Consider the following 13,143-nt stretch of genomic DNA (forward strand, 5'->3'; position numbering starts at 1 on the left):
CATGTTTGACCACATCTCCTATAGACGGTGACTGGTGCGGTAGTGAGTGTGTGTGACCACCTCTCCTATAGACGGTAACTGGGGCGGTAGTGAGTGTGTGTGACCACCTCTCCTATAGACGGTGACTGGAGCAGTAGTGAGCTTGTGTGACCACCTCTCCTATAGACGGTGACTGGGGCGATAGTGAGTGTGTGTACCCACCTCTCCTATAGACGGTGACTAGAACAGTAGTGAGCTTGTGTGACCACCTCTCCTATAGACGGTGACTGGGGCAGTAGTGAGTGTGTGTGACCACCTCTTCTATAGACGGTGACTGGAGCAGAAGTGTGTGTGTGTTACCTCCTCTCCTATAGACGGTGACTGAAGCAGTAGTGAGTGTTTTGTGATCACCTCTCCTATATACGGTGACTGGAGCGGTAGTGAGTGTGTGTGATCACCTCTCCTATAGACAGTGACTGGTGCAGTAGTGAGTGTGTGTGACCACCTCTCCTATAGACGATGACTGGGGTGGCAGGGAGTGTGTGTGACCACCTCTCCTATAGACAGTGACTGGTGCGGTAGTGAGTGTGTGTGACCACCTCTTCTATAGACGGTGACTGGAGCAGTAGTGAGTGTGTGTGACCACCTCTCCTATAGATGGTGACTGGAGCGGTAGTGAGTGTGTGTGACCACCTCTCCTATAGACGGTGACTGGGGCGGTAGTAAGTGTGTGTGACCACCTCTCCTATAGACAGTGACTGGAGCAGTAGTGAGTGTGTATGACCACCTCTCCTATAGATGGTGACTGGAGCGGTAGTGAGTCTGTGTGACCACCTCTCCTATAGACGGTGACTGGGGCGGTAGTAAGTGTGTGTGACCACCTCTCCTATAGACAGTGACTGGAGCAGTAGTGAGTGTGTGTGACCACCTCTCCTATAGATGGAGACTAGAGCAGTAGTGAGTGTGTGACCACCTCTGCTATAGACAGTGACTGGAGCAGTAGAGAGTGTGTGTGACCACCTCTTCTATAGATGGTGACTGGAGCAGTAGTGAGCGTGTGTGACCACCTCTCCTATAGATGGAGACTAGAGCAGTAGTGAGTGTGTGACCACCTCTGCTATAGACAGTGACTGGAGCAGTAGAGAGTGTGTGTGACCACCTCTTCTATAGATGGTGACTGGAGCAATAGTGAGCGTGTGTGACCATCTCTCCTATAGACAGTGACTGGTGCGGTAGTGAGTGTGTGTGACCACCTCTGCTATAGACGGTGACTGGGGCGGTAGTGAGTGTGTGTGACCACCTCTCCTATAGACAGTGACTGCATAGCTCCCAACCGTCCCTCATTGTGTGGGACTGTCCCGGTTTTGAGCCTTTGCCCCGCTGTCCAGCACGGGACGCTCTACTTCCCGCAGACAGCAGGAGAAGCAGCCGACACGCCCCCTTGTGTTAAGCCATGCCCCGGGCCCTTACCCTTCCGTATGGCTGCCTGCTTTCTGCGCACAGGACCTGTGATGAGGTCACAGGAGGGGAGGAGTCAGGGGTCACATGATCGGGACCTCTGTGGATTGCAGGACTCAGCTGTGCTGGTTGCCAACTAGCCACATGGTGCTGCAGGATGAGGTAAGTAATGCCTTGTGTGGGGTCAGGAGGTGTACAGTGTGGATGTAGCAGAGCCATGTGTGTACGAGGTGTATGGAGCAGAGTCATGTGTGTATGAGGTGTATGGAGCGGAGCCGTGTGTGTGCGAGGTGCATGGAGCGGAGCTGAATGTGTACGAGGTGTATGGAGCAGAGCCGTGTGTGTATGAGGTGTATGGAGCGGAGCTCTGTGTGTATAAGGTGGATGCAGCGGAGCTGTGTGTACGAGGTGTATGGAGCGGAGCTCTGTGTGTATAAGGTGTATGGAGCGGAGCTGTGTGTACGAGGTGTATGGAGCGGAGCTGAATGTGTACAAGGTGTATGGAGCGGAGCTGAACGTGTACAAGGTGTACGGAGCAGAGCAGAATGTGTACGAGGTGTACGGAGCAGAGCCGTGTGTGTACGAGGTGTATGGAGCGGAGCTGAATGTGCACGAGGTGTATGGAGTGGAGCTGAATGTGTACGAGGTGTACGGAGCGGAGCTGAATGTGTACGGAGTGGAGCCGTGTGTGTATGATGTGTATGGAGCGGAGCCGTGTGTGTATGAGGTGTACGGAGCAGAGCCGTGTGTGTATGAGGTGTACGGAGCAGAGCCGTGTGTGTATGAGGTGTATGGAGCGGAGCCGTGTGTGTATGAGGTGTATGGAGCGGAACTAAATGTGTACGAGGTGTACGGAGTGGAGCCGTGTGTGTATGAGGTGTATGGAGCGGAGCTGTGTGTGTATGAGGTGTATGGAGCGGAGCTAAATGTGTACGAGGTGTATGGAGCGGAGCTGAATGTGTACGAGGTGTATGGAGCAGAACCGTGTGTGTATGAGGTGTATGGAGCGGAGCTGTGTATGTATGAGGTGTACGGAGCGGAGCTAAATGTGTACGAGGTGTACGGAGCGGAGCCGCGTGTGTACGAGGTGTATGGTGCGGAACACGTGTGTATGGAGCGGAGCCGTGTGTGCAAAGTGTACGGAGCGCAGCCGCGTGTGTAGGAGTAGCTATGTGTGGCCATTATATGGTACGAAGTATCATGTGCGGCCAATATACAGTATGGAGCATCATGTGCGGTCATTATACAGTATGGAGCATCATGTGTGGTCATTATACAGAATGGAGCATCATGTGGGGCCATTATACAGTATGGAGCATCATGTGCGGTCATTATACAGTATGGAGCATCATGTGGGGTCATTATACAGTATGGAGCATCATGTGGGGCCATTATACAGTAAGGAGCATCATGCGCAGCCAATATACAGTATGGAGCATCATGAGAAGTCATTATACAGTATGGAGCATCATGTGCAGTCATTATACAGTATGGAGCATCATGTGCGGTCATTATACAGTATGGAGCATCATGTGCAGCCAGTATACAGTATGGAGCATCATGTGCAGTCATTATACAGTATGGAGCATCATGTGCAGTCATACAGTATGGAGCATCATGTGCAGTCATTATACAGTATGGAGCATCATGTGCGGTCATTATACAGTATGGAGCATCATGTGCGGTCATTATACAGTATGGAGCATCATGTGCGGTCATTATACAGTATGGAGCATCATGTGTGGCCATTATACAGTATGGAGCATCATGTGAGGTCATCATACAGTATGGAGCATCATGTGTGGCCATTATACAGTATGGAGCATCATGTGAGGTCATCATACAGTATGGAGCATCATGTGTGGCCATTATACAGTATGGAGCACTGTGTGGCCATATTTTTTTGTTTATACAGTGGGGCAAAAAAGTATTTAGTCAGTCAGCAATAGTGCAAGTTCCACCACTTAAAAAGATGAGAGGCGTCTGTAATTTACATCATAGGTAGACCTCAACTATGGGAGACAAACTGAGAAAAAAAAATCCAGAAAATCACATTGTCTGTTTTTTTATCATTTTATTTGCATATTATGGTGGAAAATAAGTATTTGGTCAGAAACAAAATTTCATCTCAATACTTTGTAATATATCCTTTGTTGGCAATGACAGAGGTCAAACATTTTCTGTAAGTCTTCACAAGGTTGCCACACACTGTTGTTGGTATGTTGGCCCATTCCTCCATGCAGATCTCCTCTAGAGCAGTGATGTTTTTGGCTTTTCGCTTGGCAACACGGACTTTCAACTCCCTCCAAAGGTTTTCTATAGGGTTGAGATCTGGAGACTGGCTAGGCCACTCCAGGACCTTGAAATGCTTCTTACGAAGCCACTCCTTCGTTGCCCTGGCGGTGTGCTTTGGATCATTGTCATGTTGAAAGACCCAGCCACGTTTCATCTTCAATGCCCTTGCTGATGGAAGGAGGTTTGCACTCAAAATCTCACGATACATGGCCCCATTCATTCTTTCATGTACCCGGATCAGTCGTCCTGGCCCCTTTGCAGAGAAACAGCCCCAAAGCATGATGTTTCCACCACTATGCTTTACAGTAGGTATGGTGTTGGATGGATGCAATTCAGTATTCTTTTTCCTCCAAACACGACAAGTTGTGTTTCTACCAAACAGTTCCAGTTTGGTTTCATCAGACCATAGGACATTCTCCCAAAACTCCTCTGGATCATCCAAATGCTCTCTAGCAAACTTCAGACGGGCCCAGACATGTACTGGCTTAAGCAGTGGGACACGTCTGGCACTGCAGGATCTGAGTCCATGGTGGCGTAGTGTGTTACTTATGGTAGGCCTTGTTACATTGGTCCCAGCTCTCTGCAGTTCATTCACTAGGTCCCCCCGCGTGGTTCTGGGATTTTTGCTCACCGTTCTTGTGATCATTCTGACCCCACGGGGTGGGATTTTGCGTGGAGCCCCAGATCGAGGGAGATTATCAGTGGTCTTGAACGTGTTCCATTTTCTAATTATTGCTCCCACTGTTGATTTCTTCACTCCAAGCTGGTTGGCTATTGCAGATTCAGTCTTCCCAGCCTGGTGCAGGGCTTCAATTTTGTTTCTGGTGTCCTTTGACAGCTCTTTGGTCTTCACCATAGTGGAGTTTGGAGTCAGACTGTTTGAGGGTGTGCACAGGTGTCTTTTTATACTGATAACAAGTTTAAACAGGTGCCATTACTACAGGTAATGAGTGGAGGAAAGAGGAGACTCTTAAAGAAGAAGTTACAGGTCTGTGAGAGCCAGAAATCTTGATTGTTTTTTTCTGACCAAATACTTATTTTCCACCATAAAATGCAAATAAAATGATAAAAAAACAGACAATGTGATTTTCTGGATTTTTTTTTCTCAGTTTGTCTCCCATAGTTGTGGTCTACCTATGATGTAAATTACAGACGCCTCTCATCTTTTTAAGTGGTGGAACTTGCACTATTGCTGACTGACTAAATACTTTTTTGCCCCACTGTAATTATTGTATATGAAACAGTGTGATCAGCAGTGCTAAATGGGTGTGGTTGGGACGTGGATATGGGTGTGACTAATTATGAATGGGTGTGGTCAGAGGCGTGGCCTAAAATTTGCGTTGCGCGCCGCAAACTTTGTCCCTCTTTCCCATCTTCAAAAGTTGGGAGGTATGAGTGACTGGGGCAGTAGTGAGTGTGTGTGATCACATCTCCTATAGATGGTGACTGGGGCAGTAGTGAGTGTGTGTGATCACATCTCCTATAGATGGTGACTGGGGCAGTAGTGAGTGTGTGTGATCACATCTCCTATAGATGGTGACTGGGGCAGTAGTGAGTGTGTGTGATCACCTCTCCTATAGAGGATGACTAGGGCGTTAAAGTGTGTGGTGATCTCCGCTGATTGGCTGCCTTCTCTATTAGGAAGGTATAACATACCTTATTCTATGATAATTGAGCTCCCGGGAGCCCCTTAACATTTCTCTTCTTCCCAATGCCAGTAAGCTTGGCCACAGTTCAGCTACGCAGTAAACAATCTTCCACACGCGTCCGTGATAAAAATCATTTTCACTTCCTCTAATTTAATGAAGTTATTTTTGGTCTGACGGATTTGTGTGAAATTTCATGAGAGTGATTCCGAGCTGTTCTATTTCCAAAACTAATTAGCATAGACATTAATCCTCCCCTCTTTAGCATGCAAAGTGAATATTCAGCAGTTTTAATGGTGCATTTAAAGGTCAGGGGTCGTTACATAGGGTCTGGAAGGAAGATTTAGGCTGTCATCTTTATCTTGGTTATCATTTAAAGGGGCACTTCAGTGTAGCCAACACTGGATATGTATTTTCTGTTAGATTTTCCAACATGTGATACATCAGTTGGATTTAATGTACGTCCTCATATGCAAATTGCCTCTTCAGAGAGAAAGAGGACTTAACTCTATAGTGCCACCTGTTGGAAGTAGCGATCCTACAAGTCACAGTCATCCCCTTAACGAGTCTTGTAATGTGACTTAGGATAAAAGCCAAATCAGAATCTCAATTCACGGTGTTTCGGGCTATTGACTCTCATCAGTGCAAAGTATAAGATCTGATTTGGCTAGGTGAGAGGCTCTGGAGTGAGGTCTAAGGGGTAAGGCTTCTCCTTGTGGAAAGTGACATACCAGCTCTGGCTTGTCAAGGTAAGGAGGCTTATTTGCCGTGCAATGCTCCTCTGGGAAATTTTATATGCAAATTGCCTTTTCAGAGAGAAAGAGGACTTGATATCTATAGCGCCACCTATTGGAAGTAGCGATCCTACAAGTCACAATCAACCCTTTAACGAGTCTTGTAATGTGACTTACGGTAAATGCCAAATGGCGCTATATAGAGTTTAAGTCCTCTTTCTCTCTGAAGAAGCAATTTGCATATAAAATTTCCCAGGAGGAGCATTGGACGGTGTACGTCCTCTTAAATGCCCAATTCTCAGTGTCTTAAAGTGTTTTTTTTTTCATATTCATCAATGGGTATTGTCAGATAGATAATACAAATACAGACAATTTTGACATTTACTTCTTATTTAAATAATCAGCCATTCTTGAGATATTTACACTTTTCTTTTATTTACAGCTCGTTGCCTAAGAGACCGACCACTGCTGCAAGACTGCAGGACATGCACAGTGCTTGTAAGCACTGTTTTGAAGCTGTCCAGGACTGCTGGCGCGTGCTGTTACCTCCTAAACCTGGAGTGCTTACAAGCTAGGCAGCAGCGGTGGTCGGTTTCCTAGTCTACAAGATTTACACAAGTGTTAATATGACAGGAACGGCTGCAAACTTTAGGAAGCAACAAATTGCATAAGTGCTTGAATAGAGAAATAGTGCTTCAGTGAATAGAGAAAGCTGCGCATGCACGAGGTGCGTATGCAATAATGCTGAAAATGAAAATACCCTTATACATCAAGTTCCACCTGATTTATTAATCAGCCATGGATTTAGATCTAAAAAGACATTATCCGTCCAGACCCGTTTTTTTTCTTCTAGAAAATAAGACATTTCTCAGCCATCAAGAGCCTTTCACGAACCATCTCCTCGATTAGGCGCCAATCTGCAGGGATATTTAGAGCTTGAGGTGAAATATTGCGTGTGCGCTTCCCATTGTATCAGATGAGGTCAAGTTGAAAATCAAGTGGCAGCTCCCCGGAGCCTCAATCATAAAGCTGCAACTATGCGAAACACCACGACTGTCATGGACGACCAAGAAACTTTATACTGGGTTCATTTATTTTTTACAATGTTCTATATATTTATGAAAATAAAACACGAGAAAATGAGACCAGCACCGCTGTCGCACCTGCAGCTAACGTGTTTGACAACCATGGGAAAGCAGAGTGTACCGAGCCCCTGGGATCTCAGTGTTCACCAAGGAAAAAACAAGTCAAGCAACATCCATTAAAAAGAAAGAGGTGGCACTCACGGTTCTATAAAAACTTCCTTTTTTGTTTCACATTAAAACATGGATGCTAGAGAGTCTGTGGAATACGTGTCGGACATGTATCCCATAGACTCTCCTGCATCCACGTTTTAATGTGAAACATGTGAGGCAGGGAGGGTTGATATGTATCCCCCAGGATGCGAACGGAGTCCTATTAGACCTGCTGGAGTGCCTTGTGGTCACAGCATGACACCTGTGAGTCACAGGGCAAAATAAAAGTAAACGTGGACCTGGTCAAGCTATTTGGCCTGGGCATTGTTCAGGAAAAGCCGGTATATGGGCTTTTATTTTTGAAACAGACTGTAGGAAGGAAGTGGGGCTGGTCCGTTTCCTCCAGGCCGGGTATTACAGTTGACCTATGGCCACAGATTCCAGTTTGAGAGAAAAACCCTGTAGGAAGGGTTTGGGTTTGTCAATTTTGGTCTTGCATGCAGGCAGAGCAGTAGTCTCTGCAGAGCTCAACGGTGTGCAGCAACACAGAGCCAAGCGGAGCCAAAAGGCCTGACACCCCTTCCCCCGCCGACGGCGGTGCAGTCGCCCACGATAACAGGTCACGGACTGTCTTTGTTTCCCGGCTGCGATATGGAGGATCTGATTTACTTCTTTTGTTCGTGAGTACGCTGTGTTATTAAAAGAGACTTTACTTTGAACTTTTCCTGGGTCACTGCCTAGTCCCTGAGTGGACACCGCTGCACTTCAAGCAATAAAGGGACTTTTTATGGGACCACCTTTTTCTTTTTTTTTATGGCCATTTCTATATGTTCCGAACCTTCTGCACCCAGTATTGGGTACTTTCCATGAATAATGTAAGATACTCGTATTTAAGTTCGAGAGTGGAGGGCTGCTTGAATGGCTGCGATGGGCAACCAAAAACTTTGTCCAAGAAGATCATCGGCCTCTGTGGTTCACAAAAAAACCCACAACATAAACATCTGGTACACATACACATACTCTTTAGGCTCACAAACACATTAGACTAATGTTGGTCACAGACGCCAATATCGACGGGTTCAGTCGACAAGCTAATGATTATGGGGCACCAGCCAAGTGATTGCCGATTGGGCATGTTCGATTTCGGACAGCTTTGTTCTCCTGGAGATCAGCCACCAGTTGACGTGTCAGTCGGCGGCTTTGTAATAGAGAACCTGACAGTTCAGCCGAGCAAGCGTTTCTGAGTATGGGAGAGCCAGCCGAGATGGCTGCTGGCAAAATGATCAGCAGATGGATCGTTCTGCTGCCGGCCATCTAATATGTGTGACCAGAATTACTTCTAATGTTCCCCTATCATTATATGGGGATCATCAAGTCGGTCCAGTTTAGCATTCAAAGGGCATCGATGACAACCATCGAAAATATAGATTAAAAGTTCTTGAACATATGGGTGGGTTTCTATTTTTTTTTTTAGAAGAATTAACTGCCAAAAATTGAGATGGGACCCTATTCCATCACAAGCACCATCTTTTTATTACTCTGGTAGATAGCCCCTTGTCCACCTTCATTTTTCGGATCCTTTGTCACTAGTAGCGACACGTTTCTGACTAGTGGCCTCACAACTTTCTTTTAAAGGTGGAATTAGTCCTAGACTCCTAGTTGCTATTTCTGCTCGCCTGAGCATGTGAGGAGAAAAGATCGGACCCCGTTTCCCTCTGACATCTTCCGTGAGGAAGTGTCTGGACACGCCATAACAGATTCTACTGCCAAAAGCTACGATATTAGAGGGGTTGTCCCAACTTAGCTATCTCAAGCAGTGCCATAGCTAATTCAATGGACTATTTCAGAACCCTGTTTTTGGGACGTCAGACCCCATGGATCAGCAAATTTTCCTATAACCTCTGTGATGTCTCGACTCGCCATCTTGTGTAGGTTGTAGTTCTATATTTGACCAACGGTGTATGACTGGTAACCACTGGTTGTAGGCTGCTAGTATGCATCACTTTAGTATGGTGCAGCCAGTAGTTTCGCCTAAGCACCTCTTTCTTATATGTCCTTCAGGTCGCCCCCAGACATAGCGGTCCGATCACGACTGCGGCTGATGCGGCTCTAGTGCCACAAACGAATTAATTCCCCATGTGCCTAGTATTTGTAGGGTGGACCTGCAGAATCACAGGGGAGCTTCTTGCGCAGGGACCAAGGGCTGGCGGTGCAAGATAAGATTGAAGGAGACAGAGCAGCATTGAGGGCTGCAGGCTGCCTCTCCTCCCCCATCCTCCTGCTCCGCTCTACAATTTTCTGTCTGCATTTCGGAAACATTAACCCTTTTTGGAATGCTGAATTCTAAAAAGTGAACTTCTTGTGGACATACCCTAAAAATAATCTCCCACTGACGTTGTTGCATCACAATCCACAAATGACGTATTGATTTGCATCAAATTTTGCATCGAATTTCAGAGGATGCCCAATCCGCTGTGTGTTAAAAATACCAGCATTGTGGATAAGACTTTATGATCATGACCACCGGGGAAGGGGGGGTTGTGGGGGTAGCAATAAGGGGTGCAGGGGTTGCAGCTACACCCAGATCCTGTAGCCTGTGAGGCCGTAGGGACGACATCAGCCTTACAAATTGCACAAGGGCCCTGTTATAAATATTATTACTGTGCCATTCATGGAGGGACTACAAGTCTCAGCGAGACTAAGAATAGCATGGTGAGACTTACAGTCCTACCTCAATCAATAATCCTCATTTATACAATGTTGTCCGATGCGTTTTTAAAGGTCGTGGTTTGCATTTTCCTTCCCTCTGGCACATTTTGGCAGTGCAGCGGTTGGTTTTCATGTACAAGTGGGTAAGGACGCCCGTACATATAATTGTGCTTACTATTACACACGGCAGTGAATTAGTCACCATAAATTGTCTTAATGTCAAAGAGATTTGATAACCGAGCTTCTCTCATCGTACAGGTCAACACAACCTTTTGTTTCCTGTTAACAGCCATTTCAAGCATGAAGGGGGGTAGAATTCTGCCCGCTTAACCGTGATACAAATGCTTCGCCCTCGCGTGCGGAAATCCCCCTAGAAACATTTGTATACATCAGGGGTATACATAGAAATCATGGGGCCCCATAGCAGAACATTTAATTAGACTCTACCACCCAAGAGCAAAAAATTAATAATTCATATTCAGCGGGGTCACAGAAGAGCATATCTCACAACTTTGTCATCCTTACAAAGTAATGTTCCTCCTACTGAAGCGCTAGAATCCCCTTTCATTGCCCCCATAAAGTATGATGCCAAGAAAAGTGCCCTTAAACACAGTATGTTATCCACCCTGAATGAATTATTTCACAGTACCCTCCACACATATGGTATGATGACTCTACTGTTACCCCCACACAGCCCTCTATTCAGTATAATAGGTCTACTGTATATACAATGGCCTCACCCTTCACCACACTGTATAATGGCCCTCCTAGTCTTCCAAACAGTATAATGGCTGCCACACAAACCTTCACACTGTATAATTGCTTCCATACAGTATAATGGCCCCCACATAGCCCTACATAAAGTATAAAGGCACCCACATATAACTCTTAATATTATAATGGCCTTGACATAGCCCTCCATATAGTATACTGCATTCCATGATCCTTCATATAGTATACTGCACCCCATAGTCCTCCATACAGTATAATGCACGCCTCATTGTCCTCTGTGAAGGAAGGGGGGGATTTAGTTGTAGTGTACAATCCTCCTGCAAGCATTTGTAGCTAGTATCCAAGCTCCTATAGGAAGACCTCCTTTGGAGCCCATGCACAGCCGGATCTGATGGCGACAAAACTGCCTCCTTAAAACCGTCCATTAAGGAGTTATGACCCATCTTAGGTATTGGAGTTTTTAGCTGCTAGATGCAAGGTGAGGGAATTTAGGGCCACACCAGGTCGCAGGAGGGGAGTGACCTCAAAAGGTATAATGCTTGTGTAAAGTATGGCTTATTGCTTTTATTCGGGGAGGTCAAGACGACATATCGTGTGGCAAGAAGTCAAGGTACAGAGGGGACCACGAGCCTCCCGTGTGGCAGCCACTCCCCCCGCAAATCAGGCTTTTCATCTGACTGGTAACTGACTCTTATCTTTGTACTACCACTATTTATATTCGCATATCTGACCATTGTGTATGTATAACTATTGTCCCGCTGAAAACAAACAGGCATGCTGATGGAAAAATAGAAAAAAACTATGGTTCTTGAATATGGTATCAAAACATGTCGTTAAAAATCCGCATCCATTCCTGCTCATGGTTGTGCGCAAGTAGGGGACAGCACGGTTTCATTTTTCACCCTCTCCTAGCTCGCTATAATGAATAGTCCTAGCAAAATGAATTCCACTCAGCTTATTTCCAGCGATTACAAGATTTGGCCTCCGGCATTCCCAGAGACGGACGTGCTGAGGAGAATTGCTTGCCTCCCCATTCATTTATCGAGCTCCGAAAATTAGGACGAAATTAAATCTTTAGGCTTTTTTTTTAAATCGTAGGTTAGTTTTCCAACTGGATATATTGTTAGTGTGGGGAGAAGTGTAAGGTTAGTATTACATCATAGATCCAATTTTTTGAGTAGAGATTGAAAGGGAGAAGAACTATATAAAAAAAAGGGATATAGCTAGGTGAAATTTGGAAATTATACCATCACAATAAAAGACTTGTCTTGGAACTATTTTGTGTTATATGCAACTTGTTGTTGCATTTTTAGGGAGGTGTGATGTTTTAAAAAACTGTCTACAGTTTGGGTGGAGATTCGTTGAAGGGTAAAACATGGCTGTGGTTTATAGTCTCATAATGTGAACATCACAGATGGTAAATTCGCACCTGCTGGACTCATCCGGCGTCGATTCCAAACAAGTCGTCCATTATACGAGGGATTCAAGCTTCTATACCTGTTTTGAAATGAATAGGTAAATATACTGCGGCCAAATGTTTAAACACCAACCAGGAGCCATCTGTACGTGCATCCTCTCCAGCATTGGTTTCCTTCTCCTATACAGTAGTAATTATATATTTTTTATGGAATTTTATGTCTATACTTGTAAAAAAAAAACAACCAAACAACAATAAATTGTCAAAATATGGATATTACACATATTCCCTCTTGGGGAATATATGTTTTATCAATGCTCCCAATGAAAAAAAAATACTAATTAGTTCTCTGCCAAAAGAAATAAATCTGCCTCTTTAATGATATTGATTGGACTTAGCTTTTGGAGGAACTGAAGCTAGTAACTTTTGTTGCGTTGCAATGCGTGATTAAAGGGGCTTTCTGCTCTTTATTAAGTTACTGATGGGAATGATTTGACATGTTGAATTAGGTCGACTACTCAAAAGAGCTGGGGATGCTGTCAGGTGGTTCCCAGGCCTCTCGTCCAGCACCCGCAATAGCACCATCAATTCGCACTATCTTTTGCAACTACTTCCAATAGGTGGCACTAGAGGCACAGCTTTCTTCTGGAGAAAAACTAAGGCATTGTCACTACTCTACTCAAGAAGATGTTTTGATCTCCCCGAGGTCATTCACCCTTATGTTTATAGTCTTTTCACCAGGCACTGCTCCTAATAGCCAGTTTCCTACTCCACACTGATGAGGGGCAAATACCCCGAAACAGCTGTCTGTGGATGGATACCATGTTTTGGCATAGGTGGTTTTCCTTTATTGGATGCTGCCCTTCCCGTGGTTGTTCCTTCCTGGTGAAAGACCTGGCTATTCATTGCTTGCGTTGAGAAACACGTGATGGTGTCTC

At 45.4% G+C, this 13,143-nt stretch overlaps 1 protein-coding gene across 1 annotated transcript in view; it reads left to right on the forward strand.

The window, feature by feature from the left end:
- Positions 1–13,143, forward strand: part of SV2A (synaptic vesicle glycoprotein 2A) — a 187,088-nt gene that overhangs the window by 98,253 nt on the left and 75,692 nt on the right. The gene's annotated exons all lie outside the window — the stretch shown is intronic.

Source organism: Ranitomeya variabilis, chromosome 1 (assembly GCF_051348905.1).
Source record: "Ranitomeya variabilis isolate aRanVar5 chromosome 1, aRanVar5.hap1, whole genome shotgun sequence".
NCBI classification, from domain to species: Eukaryota; Metazoa; Chordata; class Amphibia; order Anura; family Dendrobatidae; genus Ranitomeya; species Ranitomeya variabilis.